Below are 24896 nucleotides of genomic sequence, written 5' to 3'. Positions count from 1 at the left end.
CGGTATAATGACCCCATAGCTGCCACCACACAGTATAATGCCCCCATTGATGCACTGATACAGTATAAAGCCCACACAGATGCCCACATACAGTATAATGACCACACAGATGCCCCCATACAGTATAAAGCCCACAGAGATACCCCCATGCAGTATAATGCCCAATCAAAGGGGGGGCATAAGGGGGGTACTGTTGTGCCCGCGGTCACTGACCACTTGCACGCCGTGCTTAGAGGCAGCCGCGACAGTAGGAGCTAGTCAGCATTCTCCCTCCTAAGAGATGCCAACTCTCGCGGCTGCTTCCCCCTGTTTTGAGGGTGTGCATGCGTGCTCGTCCACGGCCTTAAAGGGCCAGCGTGCACATCAGCCAAAATGTTCCCTAACCAATCCCCTTACTTCCTGGACTATATAAACGGCTCTGCCACAGGCATGGCAGATGATAACGTGTATTCTGATAAGGGTTGCTCTGTCATATGTTATAAATCTTTGATTTATTTTTAAATTTTTTCTTTTTTTGGGGGGGCGGACAAAACATATATTCCAAGAGAACAAAGGGACCAGGCATTTTGAAATCGAACATGCCATACCCTTTATTATCTCAACACCTGTCAGGACACCACAATGCACGTTAGATGGTCGGCCGTTCAAGCCAATTTCAGTGGGTTTGGCTAACATTCATCTAATGTGTGGTGCGTTGTGGGGCCAATAGCTTATGTACAGCCCAAGGTGCAAGATCATATTAAACCACCACTGGGTATAACTACTGCATAAGGTCTTTGTGTTTCACAACAAAGTAGAATGCCACTTAGCAATACAGGCAATATAAACAATCCATAAATATCCTATAGTCTCTACTTTTGGGCCCTAACCACTTGTAATTGAACTTCCCAATTTGCCAATTTAATAGATTAGAAAACAGCTCGGTGGCTCAGTGGTCAAACTATTGTAAGGTCCTGGGTACGAATCTGAACAAAGGCAAATTCTGCATGGAGTTGGTATATTCTCCTTGTGCTTGCATGGGTTTCTATCCACACTATAAAATCATGCTAATAATGTAATTGCGTCTTCCTATGAAATGTTCCATATTGTGTATTTCTCCGATAGGATAATAAATTAGATTGTGAACCCCAAGTGGGCACACGGGAATGGCGAAAATTTCTGTACAGTGCTGAGGAATATGTCGGCGCTATAAAAGCTACGGAAAATTAATAAAGTAATGTGGCGATTTGCTTAGTTTTCATTTGGATTTATGCACCAAATCACTACTATGCAAATTGATTCTTCTAATATATGTTAATAAGAAAGCTGGTCCCAATTTGCAAATTAAATATCAAATTGGGTGGATTGATTTGTTCATCTCTTCTCGTATTGCATTCAGCTGGAACTTCTCAGCTATATCTACAACACAGCTTCAAAGCCAAACTCCACAACTGAAACTAATTTAAAAAGTGTAAAATCACTTTTTTACAAACTTTGGGAGGTGTACAGATTTTTTTATTATGACATGGTTCAGTAATAAGTACTTTGTCTAGTGTAACTGTGCAAATCATAATATATTATTTGGCCTTTCAAGGACATGAAGACATTTTTCCTTGAGTGTTGCTTGTTCTAGCACTAGAACTGACAAAATAATTTAGCTTCTCTATATAGTGTTTTCACTCTGTGCCTGTGTGAATGCGGCAAAGTCTTGAATCAAGCCTCGGGCCAAAGGATGCAGAAACATGTCTTGATTTCAGTTTATTTGGACATTGTACTTATACTCCTATATCCTGTGAATGTTCTCTATTGGTATTGTAAGTTTTGATAACTCCGGAATAGCATTCATTTTCTATTTTTATAAGATGGCGTTCACGTGTTTTCTCTGCTGTGATATTTTTTACACAGGTGTCAGATGTGCAATGCTAGTGATGAATGTGCAGTGCTGGACTAGGCTTCCTTGGGCCCATCATCCATCTATGCAGAACCTGTACACATTTACTTTTAGTTGCATTTTGTTGTTATCATTGTAGACATAGGACACATTATCAATAAGGTCTAATAGGTTATTTTTCAATGAAACCATGGGAAAAATACCCTAATGGCAACTGATTGCATTCCAAAGTCAGCTGATGAATTGTCCTTTATTGGACTTTTGGGGCCAGTTACTGTGTCAGAGCCTGGGTCAACTGAAGGATCCTCTGGTGTGAATTCCCATTCACGCATTAGAGTATGTTCACACGTACTCGTCCGTAACGGCTGAAATCACAGAGCTGTTTTCAGGAGAAAATAGCTCCGCAATTTCAGACGTAATGGCAAGTGCAGGCGCTTTTCGCTGCGTCCATTACGGACGTAATTGGAGCTGTTTTTCCATGGAGTGAATGGAAAATGGCTCCAATTACGTCTCAAGAAGTGACAGGCACTTCTTTGACGCGGGCGTCTTTTTTACGCGCTGTCTTTTGACAGCGGCGCGTAAAAAAAATGACCGTCGGCACAGAACATCGTAAAGCCCATTCAAATGAATGGGCAGATGTATGCTGCCGCTTTGGAGCCGTATTTTCGGATGTAATTCGGGGCTAAAACGCCCGAATTACGTCCATAAATAGGGCGTGTGAACATACCCTTAGAGTTTTGAGAAATTTTTAGCATATGCTGCATGTATATCATCCACAGCATGATCTGAAGAAATTATTTAAGAAATAGTTCTAAGAAAAAAAAAAAAGCTTTTGCCCCCTATACGTATAGCTAGGGTCGCCATCAGGGGGGTATTTGGGGTAGTTCTGTAAGGGGCCCGGCCAAACCTAATTGAAAGGGGGGCCCGGCAACGGCCACAACTTGCCTTTGGTAGAAAAAAACAGGCCCCTGCAATGGGGCCTGTTCTTTTCACAAAAAGAATGTCGTGAGCTGCGTGCCCCCCCTCTCGTCATGGGAGCCGTCAAACACCGCCCGCTTGCGCGCGTGCCCACTCGCTCGCGCCGGCCCAGCGCGCACGCCATCTCGCGCACGCCCACGTGCGCAACCCGCGCCCGCGCGCACGCGCAAACGAGACACACCGACGGGCACACAAGGGCAGCGGCGCACAGACAACTTACCTGGGCCTCCTCCACCTTCTTCTCCTCCTCCTCCAGAGCGTAGCTGCGTAAGGAGAGGGGGAGGAGTCCAGTTGTAGCGCGGCGGCAGGCGTTCTACGATCCCCGCCATTTTCTGGAGCCTGGTTGGAGGTGAAGGACTGGACGTCTGGACCGAAGACATCGCCTGGAATACATCGCCTGGAAGACATCACCTGACAACGAGGACTGGAGTGGGAACCAGCAGCTCTTCTGACACAGTGAGTAAAGTGTCTCAAAGTGCTGTTTATGTATGGCCCTGTTCACACAGAGTATTTTGCAGGCAGAAAAAATCTGCCTCAAAATTCCTTAAAGAATTTTGAGGCAGATTTTGACCTGCCCACACTATCTTGGCGCGTTTTTTGCTGCGTTTTTTGCCCGCGGCGATTGAGGACAGCAGACAAAGAAAACGCAGCGAAAAATGCATTTTCTACCTCCTATTGATTTCGATGGGAGGTCAGAGGCAGAACCGCGGCAAGAAAGGACATGCTGCTTTTTATTTTTTCCGCGACTGGCTCCCATTGATTTCAGATTAAATCAATGGGAGGCGGTTTTGGAAGTTTTTTGGTGCTGATTCTGACGCAGTGTCCGAGTCAATATCAAGGCCCAAAAACTCTGTGAACTGGGCCTTATTGTTAGGGTAGGAACACACTAGGCACGAACGTTGCAGATTTTATGCAACACATTTTATTGCGGAAAATCTGCAGCGTATTACAGTCGCAGCAGAGTGGATGAGATTTGAACAAATCTCATCCACACGCTGCAAAAAAAATTGACCTGCGGTGTGTTTTTTTTAAGCCGCAGCATGTCAGTTTATGCTGCAGAATCAGAATAGGCCATCAATAGTTTATGGGTCGGTCTGAGTGCTGCTTCCTCTTAATTTCTACTTGCTCAGTGTGAATCGTCGACACGGATGTAGCGGCGATTCACAGTATTGCAGCCTTCTCACAATGAAGTGAATGTGAGAAGGCTGCAATACTCTGAATTGCGCTACATCTGTGTCGACGATTTACAGAGAGCAAGTAGAAATGAAGGAGTGGCATGATCTAGTGCTGGATGGAGTACCGTTAACAGGCGGTGCCACGGTAGGGGGGCCCAGACAATTTATCTGTATGGGGCCCTGAAATTCCTGATGGCGGCCCAGCGTATAGCTCTTTACCTTTCAATATTTATTTATTTTTGTTACTTATATAGCGCTGTACAAAAGTTGTCCTCACTCACTGTCCCTATTGGGGCTCACAATCTAAATTCACTCTAATTCAATCTAATACGTCTTTTAGAGTTGTAGGGGTTTTCCGAGATCTACATTTTTTTTTCCTCTGTCACTTTTCTTGCCCATAAATAAACCCCCCTGAATACCTTTTATTCTTTTTCTTTGTTCTCCCGAGGGATAAAGTTTATCTGTTGACCTCCCGTTGTTTATTTACATCCCTCTGTTTGGTCCGTCACCTTTTCTGGTTCGGCCCGATCCCAGCATGCACCGCTTTTCTCCCAGCATGCCATGTGCTGGGAGTAGGGCCTGTCAAACATTCATAATACACCCACCAGTACACGCTCCCTCCTCTCCGTCGTCATTTTACTGCTCTCAGTACACCACTAATGGAAGGGCTGCGCAGGCGCAATGGATTATCATTGGACAGCGCATGCGTGGTTCAAAGAGAGATTCTTTGAACCGTGCATGCCCGAGCTTGATGCCTCATCGACTGGGGCAACCCACTGAATGGACGTCACTGCGATTCGAAGAAATCAAGATCTTTCAAAGGGCAAGTATGTTAGAATGTTAGTTTGATAGTTATTTAGTATGTTTTAGAAAATATTTTTTTTAAAGTGGAAAACTCCAATGCCAATGATCGGGCAAACGAGCATTCAAATGAATCCCGATCATAACGATCAGAATATGATGAGCAAACGCTCATTCATTTGCTGATTATATAATTTGTGCAGCACAAAATATTATCGTTAAAGCAGCACATCTCCCTGCATAAACAGGGAAATGTGCTGACGACATGATGAAAATCCATGGGGATGAGCGAAGTAACAATCGCTGCTCCCCATACATTACTGATCATTGCTCCTTGTAAAAGGAGCAATCAAGAGCCGATCAACTAGCTATCTCGTTGATCGGCGATCATTTTCGCGGCCAGAATAGGTCAATGTAAAAGAACCCTAATGCATTTTTGGTCTCTATTATCAGTATTTATACTTAGTATCTGACAAGTAATGAAATAAAAAAAATTGGCAGATGCTCATTTGCAATAAAACTATTTCATTTGCAGTCAATCAAACCTAAATAAATTCTGCAAAAAAGAATTTGAAATTCTTATGTCTGTAATATAAAGATCTAGCAAAGCGGAGTTTGGAAAAACGCATCATAATATAACAATACATAATTTTTGGTTAGGTAAATTTGAAGGTAAATCTACTACATTATCATAACACAGTTAAATGAAAAAATCAGCTCTGCTACACATGTAACTAGCGCACAAGGACTCATAAAGTGTCAGTCACCATTTTTACATTAGAATTAATGTTAGCTCGGAACCTCTCTTGGGAGCAGTACTTTCTAGTTTTCCAAAGAGCCATTTTCCTGGAAAATGTAATTATGTGCTAAGAGATCTAAAGCCAAGTTCAGACGTGGCAGTTTTTCCGCATCGCAAATCCGTGGCAATTTATAGTGCTCTACATGTAGATGGAGTTATCAAAACCCCATACACACGTAGCGGAAATATTGGCATGCCGCAGGTTTTCAAATCCCCAGCATGCCCATTATGCTGCAGAAAAACTGTGGATTTTCACCGCAGATTACACCCTTTCAATGTATAGGGCGAAATCCACAGTGAATACACATCACTTGTAACACATGCGGATTTTGCAGCAGATTTGCTGCAGGTTTCTTCCACTACATTTGAAAGTGGCCCTCTTGCACACGGGTCCACAAAGCTATTAAAAAAAAAACCTATCCAGTGAAGGGTTCTGACATTACATTTACTCACCCACTCAGTCTTATATTGTTTTATTTTATTATATTTTGATTTGTTGCTAAGTAAATATTGCATGGTATATACAGTGAAGGAAATAAGTATTTGTTCCCTTGCTGATTTTGTAAGTTTGCCCACTGTCAAAGACATGAACAGTCTAGAATTTTTAGGCTAGGTTAATTTTACCAGTGAGAGATAGATTATATTTAAAAAAAAACAGAAAATCACATTGTCAAAATTATATATATTTATTTGCATTGTGCACAGAGAAATAAGCATTTGATCCCTTTGGCAAACAAGACTTAATACTTGGTGGCAAAACACTTGTTGGCAAGCACAGCAGTCAGACGTTTTTTGTAGTTGATGATGAGGTTTGCACACATGTTAGATGGTATTTTGGCCCACTCCTCTTTGCAGATCATCTGTAAATCATTAATATTTTGAGGCTGTCACTTGGCAACTCGGATCTTCAGCTCCCTACATAAGTTTTCGATGGGATTAAGGTCTGGAGACTGGCTAGGCCACTCCATGACCTTAATGTGCTTCTTTTTGAGCCACTCCTTTGTTGCCTTGGCTGTATGTTTCGGGTCATTGTCGTGCTGGAAGACCCAGCCACGAGCCATTTTTAATGTCCTGGTGGAGGGAAGGAGGTTGTCACTCAGGATTTGATGGTACATGGCTCCATCCATTCTCCCATTGATGCGGTGAAGTAGTCCTGTGCCCTTAGCAGAGAAACACCCCCAAAACATAATGTTTCCATCTCCATGCTTGACAGTGGGGATGGTGTTCTTTGGGTCATAGGCAGCATTTCTCTTCCTCCAAACACGGTGAGTTGAGTTAATGCCAAAGAGCTCAATTTTAGTCTCATCTGACCACAGCACCTTCTCCCAATCACTCTCAGAATCATCCAGATGTTCATTTGCAAACTTCAGACGGGCCTGTACATGTGCCTTCTTGAGCAGGGGGACCTTGTGGGCGCTGCAGGATTTTAATTCATTACGGCGTAATGTGTTACCAATGGTTTTCTTGGTGACTGTGGTCCCAGCTGCCTTGAGATCATTAACAAGTTCCCCCCGTGTAGTTTTCAGCTGAACTCAGGATCAAGGATACCCCACAAGGTGAGATTTTGCATGGAGCCCCAGATCGATGTCGATTGACAGTCATTTTGTATGTCTTCCATTTTCTTACTGTTGCACCAACAGTTGTCTCCTTCTCACCCAGCGTCTTACTTATGGTTTTGTAACCCATTCCAGCCTTGTGCAGGTCTATGATCTTGTCCCTGACATCCTTAGAAAGCTCTTTGGTTTTGCCCATGTTGTAGAGGTTAGAGTCAGACTGATTAATTGAGTCTGTGGACAGGAGTCTTTTATACAGGTGACTAGAGATGAGCGAACTTTTCAAAAGTTCGGTTCGGCTAGTTCGCCGAGCATGCTACTGTCTCGGGTGCTGATAGAGTTAATGGGCTGCACTAACTCTTTCAGCAACCTTGACAGTACATGCTCGGCGCGCGGAAAATACAATTTAAATGTAATAAAAAAATAAAAATTATACGTTCGTACTTACTTTCCTCCTGTCCGGCCTCCAGCGATGACGTTTCATCCCTTTCGCCGCTGCAGCCAATCACAGGCTGTAGTGGCGGTCACGCACGTCAGGATGACGCTTCATCCCACGTGACAGCCTCTGCAGCCAATCACAGGCTGCAGCGGCGACATGGATGAAACATCATCGCTGGATGCCGGACAGGAGGAAAGTAAGTATGAACGTATTATTATTATTTTTGGCATGTATGTATGTATGTATGTATGTTGTATGTTGTCATGTATGTATGTATATATGTGCATGTATGTTGGCATGTATGTATATATGTGCATGTGTGTATGTATATTTGCATGTATATATTTGCATGTATGTTTGCATGAATGTATGTTTGCATGAATGTATGTTTGCATGTATGTATGTTGTCATGTATGTATGTTGTCATGTATGTATGTATATATGTGCATGTATGTTTGTATGTATATTTGCATGTAGATATTTGCATGTATGTATGTATGTATGTTTGCATGTATGTATGTTTGCATGTGTGTATGTTTGCATGTATGTATGTATGTTGTCATGTATGTATATATGTGCATGTTTGCATGTATATATTTGCATGTATATATTTGCATGTATGTATGTTTGCATTTATGTATGTTTGCATGAATGTATATTTGCATGTATGTATGTATGTTGTCATGTATGTATGTTGGCATGTATGTATACATGTTTGTATGTATGTATGTTTGCATGTATGTATGTATGTTGTCATGTATGTTTGCATGTTTTTATTTTTGCATGTATGTTTGCATGTATGTTTATATATATGTGCATGTATGTAATTATGTTTGAATGTATTTATGTTTGCATGTATATTTGTGCATGCTTGTATATATGTATGTATGTATCTTTGCATGTTTGTATGTATGGTTTCATGTGTGTGTGTGTATGCATGTATGTATGATAGTTTGCATGTATGTATGTGTGTATGTTTGTATGTATGTATGCATGTATGTTTGTTTGTATATATGTCTGTATGGCCATGTATGATACTGTCTGCTGGCGCCCTGTATCTAAGTCAACTTCGTGGCAGGCTTCTATACATGGTATAACAGTCAGTATCACACATTAAACTGAATCTAAGCCTACGACATGTTTTATTTCATTTTTTTTTTTTTTTTACAGGTTTGGTGTTTGGACTACGTCGGTTTCGAGGACTACTTCGATGACGGTTTTTTTTTCTACAATAAAATGGTTAATGAGGGTTGTGTTGGGGGTGCTTTATTTCAATAAAATATTTTATCTATATCTTTGTCTTTTTCTTTTCAAATTTTATTACTACCACTTTAGTAATGTCCGCTGTCTGAGTGACAACATCCATTACTAAGGCGAGGCTTAGTGTTAGCCGGTGCAGAGGCTAACACTAACCACCATTATTACCCCGGTACCCACCACCACCAGGGGTGCCGGGAAGAGCCAGGTACGATCCAGTACCCGACCATCTGTTGTGATGGTCGGGCCCTGGGGCGGCCGCAGGCTGGTATTATGAGGCTGGGAAGGGCCAAAAACAGTGGACCTTCCCACCCTTGTAATGCTAGGCTGCTGCTGCTGTGTTGTATCTGGCTGGTTATACAAGTGGGGGGGACCCCCACGTCATTTTTTTTAAATTATTTATTTATTTTTATTTTTTTTTTTAAAAAGACATGGGGTTCCACCCAATTTATCATAACCAGCCACATACAACACAGTGTTATTAGCCTGGGAATGGACAAAACCAGTGGCCCTTCCCACCCATGTAATGCCAGACTGCTGCGGCCTTGTATATGGCTGGTTATTAAAAATGTGGGGGACCCAACGTCTATTGTTAAATTTTAAAAAAAAAACGACGTGGGGGTCCCCCCCATTTTTATAACCAGCCCGATACAACACAGCAGCAGCAGCAGCCTAGCATTACAAGGGTGGGAAGGTCCACTGTTTTTGGCCCTTCCCAGCCTCATAATACCAGCCTACGGCCGCCCCAGTACCCGACCATCACAACAGATGGTCGGGTACTGGATCGTACCAAGCTCTTCCCGGCACCCCTGGTGGTGGTGGGTACCGGGGTAATAATGGGTGGTTAGTGCTAGCCTCTGCACCGGCTAACACTAAGTACCGCCTTAATAATGGACGCTGTCAATCAGCCAACTGCCATTATCTAGGCACTAATAAAGTTTAAAAAAAAACACAAAGACAATTCTTTTTTATTGAAATAAGAAATCCCCAACAAAACCCTCGTTAACCATTTTATTAAAATTTGAAAAAACGTAGATCTACGCAGTAGTCCAACGAATCGAAGACGTAGTCCAATCGGTACATCAAAATCTGCAACAACATAAAAAAACAGTTATCAATGTGAACAATAACAATACTTCTACTCACCTACACACATATATACACGCACACACACACACAAACAACCATACACAAACACACACATATACACAAACACACATATACACACATACCCATATATACACAAACACACACACATATACACAAACACACACATATACAAACACACACACACACACAAACATCTACACACAAACATATATACAAATACACCCATATATACACACACAAACACACCCATATATACACAAACACACACCCATATACACAAACACACACATATACAAAAACACACACACACAAACATCTACACACAAACATATACACATACACCCATATATACACACACATATATACACAAACACATATACGCAAACACATATACACAAACACACCCATATATACACAAGCACACATAAACACAAACACACATATAAAAACAAAAACAGACAAAGACACATACCCAAACACACACACTGTTTCTTTTAAATGCTGCTGGGGAACCCGCTCGATCCACTATATAAGGCTGCGCTATAGTGCAGCATTTAAAAGAAACAGGATCCTGACCTGTCCATAGAGTTTAAGGCAGCACAGAGTATTTCAGGAGATGAGCGTGCAGATTCAGTGCTGCTGTGAACTCTGCTCTTACCATTACGTAGCTCTCAGTCTGTTACCTCTCCTCCACTCCTGTCCTCAAGAACACCTTCACATGATTGGCAAGTCACCACGTAATGGTAAGAGCAGAGTTCACAGCAGCACAGAGTATTTCAGGAGATGAGCGTGCGGATCTTGTGCGGGGTGGTGACTTGCCAATCATGTGAAGGTGTTATTGAGGACAGGAGTGGAGGAGAGGTAACAGACTGAGCTACATAATGGTAAGAGCAAAGTTCACAACAGCACAGAATCTGCACGCTCCTCTCCTGAAATATTCTGTGCTGCTGTGAACTCTGCTCTTACCATTACGTAGCTCTCAGTCTGTTACCTCTCCTCCACTCCTGTCCTCAAGAACACCTTCACATGATTGGCAAGTCACCACTGCGCACAAGATCCGCACGCTCATCTCCTGAAATACTCTGTGCTGCTGTGAACTCTGCTCTTACCGTTACGTGGTGACTTGCCAATCATGAAGGTGTTATTGAGGACAGTAGTGGAGGAGAGGTAACAGACTGAGAGCTACGTAATGGTAAGAGCAGAGTTCACAGCAGCACTGAATCTGCACGCTCATCTCCTGAAATACTCTGTGCTGCCTTAAACTCTGTGGACAGGTCAGGATCCTGTAGCGCAGCCTTATATAGTGGATCGAGCGGGTTCCCTAGCAGCATTTAAAAGAAACAGGATCCTGACCTGTCCACAGAGTTTAAGGCAGCACAGAGTATTTCAGGAGAGGAGCACGGCCGGCCACAGGCAGCCGGTCGTTTTTCCAAGCCGTGCTCCCATTATGCACACGACCGTAAAAACACCCGTTATTGCGGGTCGTAATTACGACCCGCAATAACGGGCTCATAGACTTCTGTTACCCACGGGTACCTTCCCGTTTTCTCACGGGTAGGTGCCCGTGCCGTTAAAAAAATAGAACATGTTCTATTTTTCTATTTTACGGGCCGTGCTGCTATAAAATTTAGGGTATGTTCACACGACAGCGTCCGTAACGGCTGAAATTACGGGGATGTTTCCACCTGAAAACATCCCCGTAATTTCAGCCGTAACGGCATGTGCAGGCGCTTGAACGCCGCGTCCATTATGGACGTAATTGGCGCTGCTATTCATTGGAGTCAATGAATAACGGCTCCAATTACGGCCAAAGAAGTGACAAGTCACTTCTTTGTCGCGGGCGTCTATTTACGCCTCGTGTGAACAGACAAACGTCTGCCCATTGCTTTCAATGGGCAGATGTTTGTCATCGCTATCGAGGCGCTATTTTCGGGCGTAATTCGGGGCAAAAAATCCCGAATTACATCCGTAATTAGTGCGTGTGAACACAGGGTATGTTCACACGCACTAATTACGGACGTAATTCGGGCGTTTTTGCCCCGAATTACGTCCAAAAATAGCGCCTCGATAGCGCTGACAAACATCTGCCCATTGAAAGCAATGGGCAGACGTTTGTCTGTTCACACGAGGCGTAATTTACGCGCCGCTGTCAAATGACGGCGCGTAAATAGACGCCCGCGTCAAAGAAGTGACCTGTCACTTCTTTGGCCGTAATTGGAGCCGTTATTCATTGACTCCAATGAATAGCAGCGCCAATTACGTCCGTAATGGACGCGGCATTCAAGCGCCTGCACATGCCGTAACGGCTGAAATTACGGGGATGTTTTCAGGCGGAAACATCCCCGTAATTTCAGCCGTAACGGATGCTGTCGTGTGAACATACCCTTATAATGACAGCACGGCTCGTAAAAGCGGCCGGCTGCCCGTGGCCGGCCGTGCTCGTAATTACGAGTCGTAATTACGAGCACGACCCGTAAAATAAAAAAATAGAACATGTTCTATCTTTTTAACGGCACGGGCACCTTCCCGTGAGAAAACGGGAAGGTACCCGTGGCTAACAGAAGTCTATGGGCCCGCTATTTCGGGTCGTAATTACGACCCTTAATAACGGGTGTTTTTACGGTCGTGTGCATGAGGCCCCGTAATGACGGGTGGCTACATGTGTGCACCCGTCATTACGGCAGCGTTGCTAGGCGACGTCAGTAAATAGTCACTCTTCAAGGTGCTGAAAGAGTTAACTGATCGGCAGTAACTGTTTCAGCACCCTGGACAGTGACTACCGATCACAATATAGAGTACCTGTAAAAAAAAAAAGACGTTCATACTTACCGGGAACTCCCTGCTTCCTCCAGTCCGGTCTCCTGGCCGTTGCCTTGGTGACGCGTCCCTCGCGACATCCGGCCCGACATTCCTTGATGACGATGCAGCCCATGTGAGCGCTGCAGCCAATCACGGGCTGCAGAGGCCTCTGCAGCCAATCACGGGCTGCAGAGGCCTCTGCAGCCAATCACAGGCTGCAGAGGCCTCTGCAGCCAATCACAGGCTGCCGCGTCAGAAAAGAAGGTCGGACTGGAGGAAGAAGAGGGACTCGTCCGCAAGACAACGACCAGGTATGTATGAAATGCTTTTTATTTTTAATCAGCAGCCTCTTTTCTCTATCAGTGATTGATAGAGACAAGTGGCTGCCGATTTGTATAATATTTTTGACCGGGTTCGGTCAAAACGGGTTCGGCCGAACCCGGTGAAGTTCGGATTCGCTGCGAACCGAACTTTTCCGGAAGTTCGAACCGAAACCGGGTTCGGTTGTCCCGGTTCGCTCATCTCTACAGGTGACCATGTAAGACAGCTGTCTTTAATGCAGGCACCAAGTTGATTTGGAGCGTGTAACTGGTCTGCAGGAGGCTGAACTCTTAATGGTTGGTAGGGGATCAAATACTTATTTCTCTGTGCACAATGCAAATAAATATATATAATTTGGACTATGTGATTTTCTGTTTTTTCTTTATATAATCTATCTCTCACTGGTAAAATTAACCTAGCCTAAAAATTCTAGACTGTTCATGTCTTTGACAGTGGCCAAACTTACAAAATCAGCAAGGGATTAAATACTTATTTCCTTCACTGTATTTTCGACTCTGGACACATTGTTACCTACTGCAGGGAAAGTAAGGGTATGTTCACACGGCCTATTTACGGACGTAAATCGGGCGTTTCTGCCCCGAATTACGGCCGAAAATAGCGCCTCAATAGCGCTGACAAACATCTGCCCATTGAAAGCAATGGGCAGACGTTTGTCTGTTCACACGAGGCGTATATTTACGCGCCGCTGTCAAATGACGGCGCGTAAATAGACGCCCGCGTAGAAGAAGTGACCTGTCACTTCTTTGGCCGTAATTGGAGCCGCTATTCATTGACTCCAATGAATAGCAGCGCTAATTACGGCCGTAATTGACGCGGCGTTCAAGCGCCTGCACATGCCGGTACGGCTGAAATTACGGGGATGTTTTCAGGCTGAAACATCCCCGTAATTTCAGCCGTTACGGACCCCCGCCGTGTGAACATACCCTAAGAAGTGACTATATTTCCAGCTGCCAGAGGGGGAAGGAGACTGATTCTGCTCAGAGCCCCTCCCCCAACAGCAAAGATTAACAGCAGCATCAAGGTGGCACAGGCAAGTAAATACAAATCTGAAAGGTATATGCTAGAAACAGTGCATATTACTTTCAAAACGCTATTAACAGAATTTCTGGACTTTCAATATGAAAATGATTTAAGGGATTACCTCTTTACATGGGGTATTCCCCACAGTGGTGACTAGCTGTGTACATATCTTCTACAGACTTCAATAGAAGTGAACCAGGCTTAGTGGGGGTCCCAGAGGTTGCCCCCCTACTGATCACATATTTGTGGTATATTAAATTAAAGAGTAAAATATGCTCTGCAATGATTCGTTTGCCTTAAATTAAAATATTGTAATCATTTTAGTCATTTATCTTGGATGGGCTCCTGTGTATGCTATGTGTTGCATTTATAGACCTTTCTTTTTTTTTCCCTAAAAGAAGGACAGTCGGCTGCTCCCATGGGCATGGGAATGCTTTTAGTACACAAATTCTAGTGTCGGAGAGCAATAAAGTTAATATAATAAAAAGACCTAATTATTCTAATGTTTAAAAATACAAAGTGCCTGATTTGTAAACCGACAAATGCAAAAGGAGCTGGAGTCTGCAGAAAACAATTCTGCATGAATAAAATGGATGCTTACTTCATATAACCTCCCGGATATTATAAATATTCCTTCAGAGCCTGTATCATCAGCATTGTTATAATTGAGTAACTATCTAGCAATGTGCAGCACTACCCAAGATGCTTTGTAATTGGCTTTTTAAAAGTCCCAAGGCCCAATCCCTTGCCACAAAGAGGAATGTTTTCTAGCAGCTGAAAGAGATAACAGCTCCTCTCACATATCTCTGAAAAACCACAGGTCCATCCGCAGCATTTAAAACTAATAAAGACTCAGACTTTGTTTTAACAGCAGCGAGGTTAATGCATTGCAAAAATGCATTGTGGTAAATCCAAGTAGGACTATTTATGGTGTCACGGTATCGACCAGTTGATGAAGAATGATCAACATATACGGTACCGATTAAAAAAAGTCTACTGGAAAAGGACACAGGGTCTTAGAAAAATTCTATATACTATATATCTAGATAGAAACACTATGTGTAGTATATTTATTATACTTAGTTATTTACTGCCGCTAGGGATATAATTCTTCAATTATCTTCCAAAACAAAGATATTCTCTTCAGTAAATGCAGGGCAGTGAACTTCTCATGAGATTTTCAATAGAGCCCAAAAATAAGCTATTTCTTTCTTAGGTTCGGCTCACATCACTTTTTGCCAGAGAAAATCTCCCATGCATACATCTATCTATCTATCTATCTATCTATCGTGCCCATAGAGTTTTATCAATTAGATGTATTTTTCTATTAGGGTATGTTCACACGCAGAGTCAAAAACGTCTCAAAATACAGAGCTGTTTTCAAAAGAAAACAGCTCCTGATTTTCAGCCGTTTTTTGTGCCACTCGCAATTTTCGAAGCGTTTTTTGCTGCGTTTTTTACGGGCGTTTTTGGAGTTTTTTTCAATAGAGTCTATGGAAAACGGCTCCAAAAACGTCCCAAGAAGTGTCCTGCACTTCTTTTTTGCGGCCGTTTTTTTACGTGTAAAAAAATACCGCAAAAAGAAAAACCGTCGGAACAGAACGCCGTTTTTCCATTGAAATCAAAGGGCAGAAGTTTGGAGGCGTTCTGCTTCTGCTTTTCTGGCCGTTTTTCGGGCGTTTACGGCCGAAAATAGGTTGTGTACATACCATTACAAACATTTAGCGGCCATATTCCTTTTTTTTTTTTAATGGGGGTGTCAATGGCAGACATATGTATAGGCATAGTTGTATGCATGATAGTGCATGTGATAAAAGCACCACACCAAACACAATCCCCATAGTGTGAATCTAGAATCACGATCTGGAAGGGTGGTGCAGTAGAAGAAGCTTGCCTATGACTATTTTACAATTAGCATAGCTAGAGGTTTAATTCTTTAGGGGAATCGTGTAGATGTCTCTTTTTAAGGTCAATCTGTTTCATCAATACAAAGGGGGAAAAATACAGGAAACAGAAACTAGGACAACTGAAGGTGTTTCTGCCAGATTCTGTAAAAAAAAAATATTTATATTTAAAGTAAATCCTAAAAACGGATGTGGGAGAGAGAGATGCTTGGATTAGGGAGGATGTTAGTTTTAGATGGATGGGTCGATAGACAGAGATGAGGGAAGAGATGTAGGTAGGTGCAGCACTGAGGACACCATTGTGGATGAGAGTTATACATTTGCAACCTCTGCAGCGGCAGGCACAGGGTAAAGGCATTATTATATTGGTTGGACAGAAGGATAAGCCTGTCTGCTGCATTCAGGACAGATTGAAGAGTTTAGTGAGGGGAAGACAAACTAGTAATAAGTTGCATAACCCCAAGACAGCGGGTATCCTGTCTATGAGTTTTGGTAGCGCCACACACTGAAATGGAGACACAAGAAGTTACATTTTTGAAAGATTTCATTTCAGATAGAGAGAGGACATGATGTTAGAGACAACTGACAGACAATAACCGTTTTTTTGTATTATAGCGGCAATTATGTCACGGGAAGTGGTATCAGTGTACAGATGTTCCTGAAAGCCAAATATGCTGATAGTTTGTCCAATAGGGGCTGAGTAGAGAGAGAAAAGAAGAGGACCTAGGAGTGAGCCCTAAGGAACTCCAACAGCAAGGGGAAGAGGAGAAGAAGTAGAACCGGTAACTGATACACTGAACGAGAAGTCAGAGAGGTAGGAAGAAAAGCAAGAGAGAGCATTGTCCAATAGAGTGGAGCATACTGAGTAGAAGTTCATGGTCTGCAGTGTCAAATGCAGTAGAAAGGTCCAGAAGAAATAAGCGAGAATGGTTGCCGTTAGATTTGCATGTAGCCATCAAAAGGGACTTTAGTAAGAGCAGTTTCTGTAGCATATAGATAGATACCAGATTGCAAGGGGTCAAGCAGAGAGATAGCGGATTAGGCAAGAGCAGGCCAAGCATTCCAGGGGTTTACAGATGAAGGGGAGATTGGAGACAGGTCGGTAGTAAGTAGTGCAGGATGGGGCAATAAATGTTTTTGCTTTTTTTTCAGTAATGGGGCTACAACAGCATGTTCAAAAGAGGAGGGAAAGATTCCAGGAGCAAGAGGGAGGTTAAATACTTTAGTTAGGTGACTAGTGACAGTTGTGAAGAGGGACTGGACGAGTTGAGAGAGAATAGAATCACTAATGCAGGTAGCGGGACGAGAAGAAGAGAGGAACCTAGAGACGACATCTTCTGTAATTGGGTCAAATGCTGACAGTGAACAAGTGTGAGTGTGGGAGGACACGAGTTCATCGCTGCTTGGGGACGGTGAGATAATTTCATGATGGATGTTGTCAATTATAACTGTGAAATAAGTGACCAGGTCTTCAGCAGTAAGATCTGTGATACTGTAGGTATCTGCAGTTTAGGGCTAAAGAGGGAGTTAAAACTATCACAGACTTGTCTTGGATTTATAGATAGTGTGGACATAAGGGTAGTGAAATAGGTTTTTCTTGGAGAGGGACATAGTTGCAAGTTTTTATAATGAATTTGGTAATGGAGGAAATCTGCTGACATATGTGATTTTCTCAAGACGTTTGGCGCACCTAGACCACCGTTGATGAAAACGAGTTTGAGAAGTGTGCCAAATAATGTTAGGGCTGAATAGCTATATCTTCTCCTATAGAATCGTGCTAAGTGATACCAAATTTCCTACTATGGAGCCATGTTTCCTTGTATAAAATATTGGAGACTGAATTAGGGATCCATGTTAAAATATTTCAGCTTACATTGTCTTATACGTTAGAATTGTAGCTCTATAATTAAAAAAAATTGCATATAGACTAAAAGGCTCAGAAGCAAAAAAATGTATAGAAATAAATTGCAAAACACAAAATCAGTTTAGAAAGACCACATACAATTATTTATCATGCTATACCCAGGTATAATGTCAATTTATCAGAGTTAGGCTCCATGCACACGACTGTGCCCGTAATTATATATAAAGTATAGGAGCGCGGTCCGTAATATAAAAGAATAGGACATGTCTTATTTTTTTTCGGCTGGTTTCTACGGCACGGACACCCTCCCGTAGACATAAGGGAAGGTGTCCGTCGGCCATAGAAATGAATGGGCCCGTAATTACAGACCATAATTACGGGCGATTTTACGGTCGTGTGCATGGGGCTTAACAGAGCAAGATGCTAAACCCTGGTCCCAATGTATGTATTGCCAATGGGTTCGTCTGGGCACCTAATGGTCAGCTTGAAATTTAGCTCATTCTAGACACCAAGGACAGACGTATGGTGCTAATTTGTTCTAGTGATTTAGGGAGTGAGAACTGACAGCCGCTCAGCACTATGCGGTACATAAGTGATAAACTCCTGTGGATGCAGAGGAGTATATTATTTGTACAAAACACCAGGCAAGTGGGTTGGTGCATAAACGTACTGAGATATGCCTGCAAGTATAAAAGAGGACCTATGACAGCATATCAGAATGACCCCTGTAATCTCTGGAATCTCCAAGTAATAAATGTAGCATCTAAACTTCCTGGTAAATTAGATTTTTTTTAGCTATGCCTGGAAAGCTTTTTTTAATGAGAACATCTTTAATATGGTTGCACCAAAGTACCGATAGATAGATAGATAGATAGATAGATAGATAGATAGATAGATAGATAGATAGATAGATAGATAGATAGATAGATAGATAGATAGATAGATAGATAGATAGATGATAGATAGATAGATAGATAGATAGATAGATAGATAGATAGATAGATAGATAGATAGATAGATAGATAGATAGATAGATAACACAAAAGTTGAACAGCACATTCCAACAAAATGAAACAAAACGTGTATACAGTTGCAAGAACGCCTGTGACTGCAAATTTACAGCACACAAAAAAATGGCAACAGCACACCGTGGATACCAATGTCACCGAAGCCGCTAAATATAAATAAATATGCATTACTGCTAAATCTACTTACAATAGGGAGGTTGTTAGTGCACATTTTTGATCAAAAAGTGTTTGCCCATCTGCCACGATAAGGCGTCCACCATAGGTGGGAACCTACGCTGCACATACACCCAGAACAGGGACTAAGCGTACATATATCTGGGGATAATAGGCACCAGCATTAAACTAATTAAAATCACCCAGGGGAGAATGGGAGGAGTGCAAGAACAAAAAATGGAGGCAGTCACTAACCCCACATACATGAATCACATAAACAACACAAAAATTTGAACAGCACATTCCAACAAAATGAAACAAAACATGTATACAGGTGCAAGAACGCCTGTGACTGAAAATTTATACAGCACAACAAAAATGGTGACAGCTCACTGCAAACACTAATGTCACCTAAACCACTAAATATAAATAAATATGCATTACTGCTAAATCTACTTACAATAGGGAGGGTTTTGATCACAAAAATTCTTTGCCCACCTGCCACGACAAGGGGTCGTCCATAGGTGGGGACATACACTGCACATACACCCAGAACTGGGACTAAGCCTACATAAATCTGGGGATGGTAGGAAGAAGTGCAAGAACAAAAAATGGAGGCAGTCACTAATGGAGGACACCATGTCGTGGCAGGTGGGCAAACACTTTTTGATCTTTTGTGTTGTTTATGTGATTCATATATGTGGGGTTAGTGACTGCCTCCATTTTTTGTTCTTGCACTCCTCCCATTCTGCCCTGGGTGATTTTAAATAGTTTAATGCTGGATCCTACCATCCCCAGATTTATGTAGGCTTAGTCCCAGTTCTGGGTGTATGTGCAGAGTAGGTCCCCACCTATGGAGGGTGCCTTGTTGTGGCAGGTGGGCGAACACTTTTTGAACAAAAACGTACACTAAGAACCTCCCTATTGTAAGTAGATTTAGCAGTAATGCATATTTATTTATATTTAGCGGTTTAGATGACATTACTGTTCGCAGTGTGCTGTCGCCATTTTTCTGTGTGCTAGATAGATGATAGATAGATAGATAGATAGATAGATAGATAGATAGATAGATAGATAGATAGATAGATAGATAGATAGATAGATAGATATGAGATAGCTAGATAGATAGATAGATAGATAGATAGATAGATAGATAGATAGATAGATAGATAGATAGATAGATAGATGATAGATAGATAGATAGATAGATAGATAGATAGATAGATAGATAGATAGATAGATAGATATGAGATAGCTAGATAGATAGATAGATAGATAGATAGATAGATAGATAGATAGATAGATAGATAGATAGATAGATAGATAGATAGATAGATAGATGATAGATAGATAGATAGATAGATAGATAGATAGATAGATAGATAGATAGATAGATAGATAGATAGATAGATAGATAGATAGATAGAGTCTCGTAAAAGGTAAGATACTTAGCTATTGTTTGTCTTTTGTTGGTTTTATTATTTTTGTCACATAAACTAGTGATGTTGGTTCTTTGCACCTAGAGTATATATCAGCTGACTTTGACAGTTTAGAATATTAGAGGTATTAGCTGCATGTGATAGATTATCCATTTAGACATCATTAGATGTAGCACTGTGCTGTCATATAATGTTTTATAACCTTTAACCACATCCTGCCTAGTTACTGCTTTTATAGTCATGATGAGCTAACACTAACATTTACAAATACAACTAGGGATTTGGTTTACAATATGGATTACAGTGGACTCTCTTCTATCTTCAGAACAGAACTATTGTATGAATAACAAATGACCCTTAGAATACAGAACATTTTGTTTACTTTTTGTGCCATGCCTTTTTAACATCTTGGTACAATCTATTCATGCAGCACCTAGAAGACGAAGGTATTTTAGCTTTTTATGTCACTCATGTATCTTCATAATAGGATGTCAGATTGAGAAATCATTATATATACATAAGCAAATAGATCACCTTGCATTATAAATGTAACAATGTATCATGCTTTGTTCTAATGATTACAGCTAATTTATCTGCAAATTGAAAAGATAAAAGCTGTAAGGGCGGGTTCACACATGGCGGAATTCCACTTAAATTCCGCTGCGGACACTCCGCAGCGTTAATCCGCAGCGGAGCCGTTTCTCCATTGACTTTCACTTTAAATTAGCAGTGTTCGTTTACACGATGCGTACAATTCCGCTGCGGAGCATAGGCTGCGGAGCGGAATTTGGTGTCCGCAGCATGCTCTGTCTGTTGCGGAGCAGTGGCGGACTCATGGCGGAATTTCTCCATTGACTTCAATGGAGATTCAAAGTTCCGCAATGAAGTCCGCAGCTGTCATGCACATGTTATGTGTGCTGCGGATACGTCTTGCTTTTTTAACTTGACATTTCTTCATTCTGGCTGGACCTATGTATTTCTAGGTCTACAGCCAGACTGAGGAAGTCAATGGGGCTCCCGTAATGACGGGAGCGTTGCTAGGAGACGTCAGTAAATAGTCACTGTCCAGGGTGCTGAAAGAGTTAAGCGATCGGCAGTAACTGTTTCTGCACCCGGGACAGTGACTACCGATCCCAATATACATGTATCTGTAAAAAAACATATAAGTTCATACTTACCGAGAACTCCCTGTTTCTGTCTCCAGTCCGGCCTCCCAGGATGACGTTTCAGTGTAAGTGACGGCTGCAGCCAATCACAGGCAAAGCACAGGCTGCAGCGGTCACATGGACTGGCGCGTCATCCAGGGAGGTCGGGCTGGATGCCGAAAGAGGGACGCGTCACCAAGACAACGGGCGGTAAGTATGAAATTCTTTGACTTTCACTAGGGAAAGTGCTGTCCCTTCTCTCTATCCTGCACTGAATAGGGAGAAGAGAAGCACTTTTCCTGCAGTCCGCAGCGGCCAGTCCGCATCAATTTTCTGCACATTTTGTGCAGATCCGCTGCAGAATCTGCAACGCAGATTCTGTGCGGCATTGATGCGGACAGTTGCGGAGGAATTCCGCCATGTGTGGTCATGCCCTAACAAGGATATGTAAAGTCTTCTGTTACTGTTGTGTATTTGTGCCTTTTATATGTGTATAGTATGGTTATAAGTTATTTCAAAGTGGTGATTATTAAAGTCCAGTGGAAACTGTTGCATATAGTAAAATACTGATAATCCAATATTAGAGATGAGCGAATTTCCAGAAATTAGTTTCAGGTCTGATTCTATAGAATGATGAATACCTATACGAGTATAGACCATTGGCATGCGCCAAACAATAATGCGTCCACACAAATCATAAAGCCAATATCAATACCTATACCAGACTGTGAAGACTACTAGTATATCCAGAAAATGAAACACACATAGCACAAGTCATGTACCATGACAATATAAAATAAATTTTATTGAAATATACATAACACATTGGCCATCAAAATATAAAAACAATATAGCACACAGTTAAAAAGGAGAGTATGGAGGAGCTGCGTGAATAATCCAATATATATGCTACCATACTATAAACATCCTGTGATGTGGTAACAAATGCAGATATCTATAGAAAAGATAATCATATAGATCAAGTATTTGGACAACAGAAGCACATAAATATATTTAGCACCTAACAGAAGAGCACACAATTGTGCATGCATGTAAAAGTATACAGCTAAAGCTCCAAGTTGCACCCAAAACAAAGACCATGCTTTATAAATAAAGGATATTGCACAAACCCATGGACTGCATGATAGGAAGCACGCAGGAACACTCCACACTGACCGCCCCCGACGCACGTTTCGTCGTTTCTCTTGAGAAAGCTGACGGTGAAACGTGCGTCGGGGGCGGTCAGTGTGGAGTGTTCCTGCGTGCTTCCTATCATGCAGTCCATGGGTTTGTGCAATATCCTTTATTTATAAAGCATGGTCTTTGTTTTGGGTGCAACTTGGAGCTTTAGCTGTATACTTTTACATGCATGCACAATTGTGTGCTCTTCTGTTAGGTGCTAAATATATTTATGTGCTTCTGTTGTCCAAATACTTGATCTATATGATTATCTTTTCTATAGATATCTGCATTTGTTACCACATCACAGGATGTTTATAGTATGGTAGCATATATATTGGATTATTCACGCAGCTCCTCCATACTCTCCTTTTTAACTGTGTGCTATATTGTTTTTATATTTTGATGGCCAATGTGTTATGTATATTTCAATAAAGTTTATTTTATATTGTCATGGTACATGACTTGTGCTATGTGTGTTTCATTTTCTGGATATACTAGTAGTCTTCACAGTCTGGTATAGGTATTGTTATTCTATAGAATCGGCTGTTTAATTCGATTTGATGCGAATAAATTTGCAGTGAATCGCAAGTGCCCAGATTGCCCTGACTGACTCTGATCTGAAGTTGGATACAGTCTTAGAAGACATCAATTCCATCCCTAATATAACAAAAATACCATACTCACCTTCCCTGGTCTCCCAAAGTGCCGCGTGCCTGCCGTTCTGCTGAAGTGACGTAATTTTGTCCCATGTCTGCGATGTGTCTCTGATGGCTGCAGGGGTCACATTGGATGAATCTATATAATCTCAAGATTCTTCTAGGGATGTGTCCCCACGGGAAGCCAGGTGAATATAGTATATATTTTTTTATCTCCTCTACTCCCCTCTTTCTTTTTCTAATCTGTAAAATGGCGGCCAACGGCCAGCTTGATGAAGTTTTTGGTGTTTGTTGGTGTTTTTTGGTGTTTTTTAAGTACGGGGTGAATACTATAGAAAGGAAGCATATAAAGAAAAGACTTAGGTACCTTAAAAACTGCATCAATCTGCAAACCTGGTTCAAAGGTTTGTAGTGCCTTTTTGACTTGAATGACAGAAATTATTGCATCTGTGTTTCAGTAATACAATACTACGGCTATGCTTTCACATATTGTGTTGTAGTATTTACAGTCAGGTTTACAATTATGGTACACTTCCATCTACTTTTTGTCTCATTAAATAGACAGTTTGTTTTTGCTCTGAGCACAACTGTTACAACCATGAAACCCTACATATCATTATTCGCCACAATGGAAAGAACAGAATTCCAGCTGTTCAATTTGTCTTACAAGCATATAAAACCCACAACATTGTGATTTTGTCCTTGATCTCCATCGCTGTGAAAATCCATTTAGCAAAACATGGACTTAGGAAAAAGATGGATTTGACCTCCTCCTACGTATGTATTTCATGCAAAGGATCTTCCCTTAAATGATCCTGTGTACAAGAAGGCATATGTCCAAAATACATGTAAATAATGTGGAGAATTATGCAATAAACAGATCACTTAAATTACACGGTCATAAATTGCTATGTAATTTCTTAAATACCATTAACAAAATTAAATTAACACTGAATTCATGCTAAAAATATAAATTTTTATAATTATTTTATTGCTGGATTTTTGTTCTCTGTTATAATATGACCATAATGGATTGTAGCTCATTTGAATTCATAAAACAAAATTGTTAAAAGATGACCTACAAATTATTGTATATTGGCTTTGTGTACAGCATTAACAGATTTCAATGGGCAAATTCATAGGCGCATATTTGTTTATAATGGAAAATAAAAAAGCTCATCTCAGTCATAAGTCCGGAAGACAACATTTTTAAAAAAAAAGTTTGGTGTCCCTGGAATCCTCCTTTAAGGCTGGGTTCACACGTGGCAATTTTTTATTTTAATATGAATCCATATTAAGCCAATTACTCACATCTAACATCTGGGAGCATTGCTTCAAGGGGAGATCATGGATCATCCTTAGAATACACATATAGTACCTAG

General features: G+C 41.5%; 1 long non-coding RNA gene across 1 annotated transcript; it reads left to right on the top strand.

Annotated features, from left to right (window-relative positions):
- The first annotated feature begins 16668 nt into the window (after positions 1-16668).
- LOC142748149 (uncharacterized) lies at positions 16669-24337 on the top strand. Its single transcript, XR_012882153.1, has 3 exons — positions 16669-16861; positions 20857-20977; positions 24076-24337. It is a non-coding gene; the product is annotated as an uncharacterized LOC142748149 (long non-coding RNA).
- The last annotated feature ends 559 nt before the right edge of the window (positions 24338-24896 follow it).

The sequence above is a fragment of the Rhinoderma darwinii genome, chromosome 3 (assembly GCF_050947455.1).
Source record: "Rhinoderma darwinii isolate aRhiDar2 chromosome 3, aRhiDar2.hap1, whole genome shotgun sequence".
NCBI classification, from domain to species: domain Eukaryota; kingdom Metazoa; phylum Chordata; class Amphibia; order Anura; family Rhinodermatidae; genus Rhinoderma; species Rhinoderma darwinii.
The sequence above is the reverse complement of the archived record's forward strand: the minus strand, read 5'-3'. Positions and strand labels throughout refer to the sequence as shown.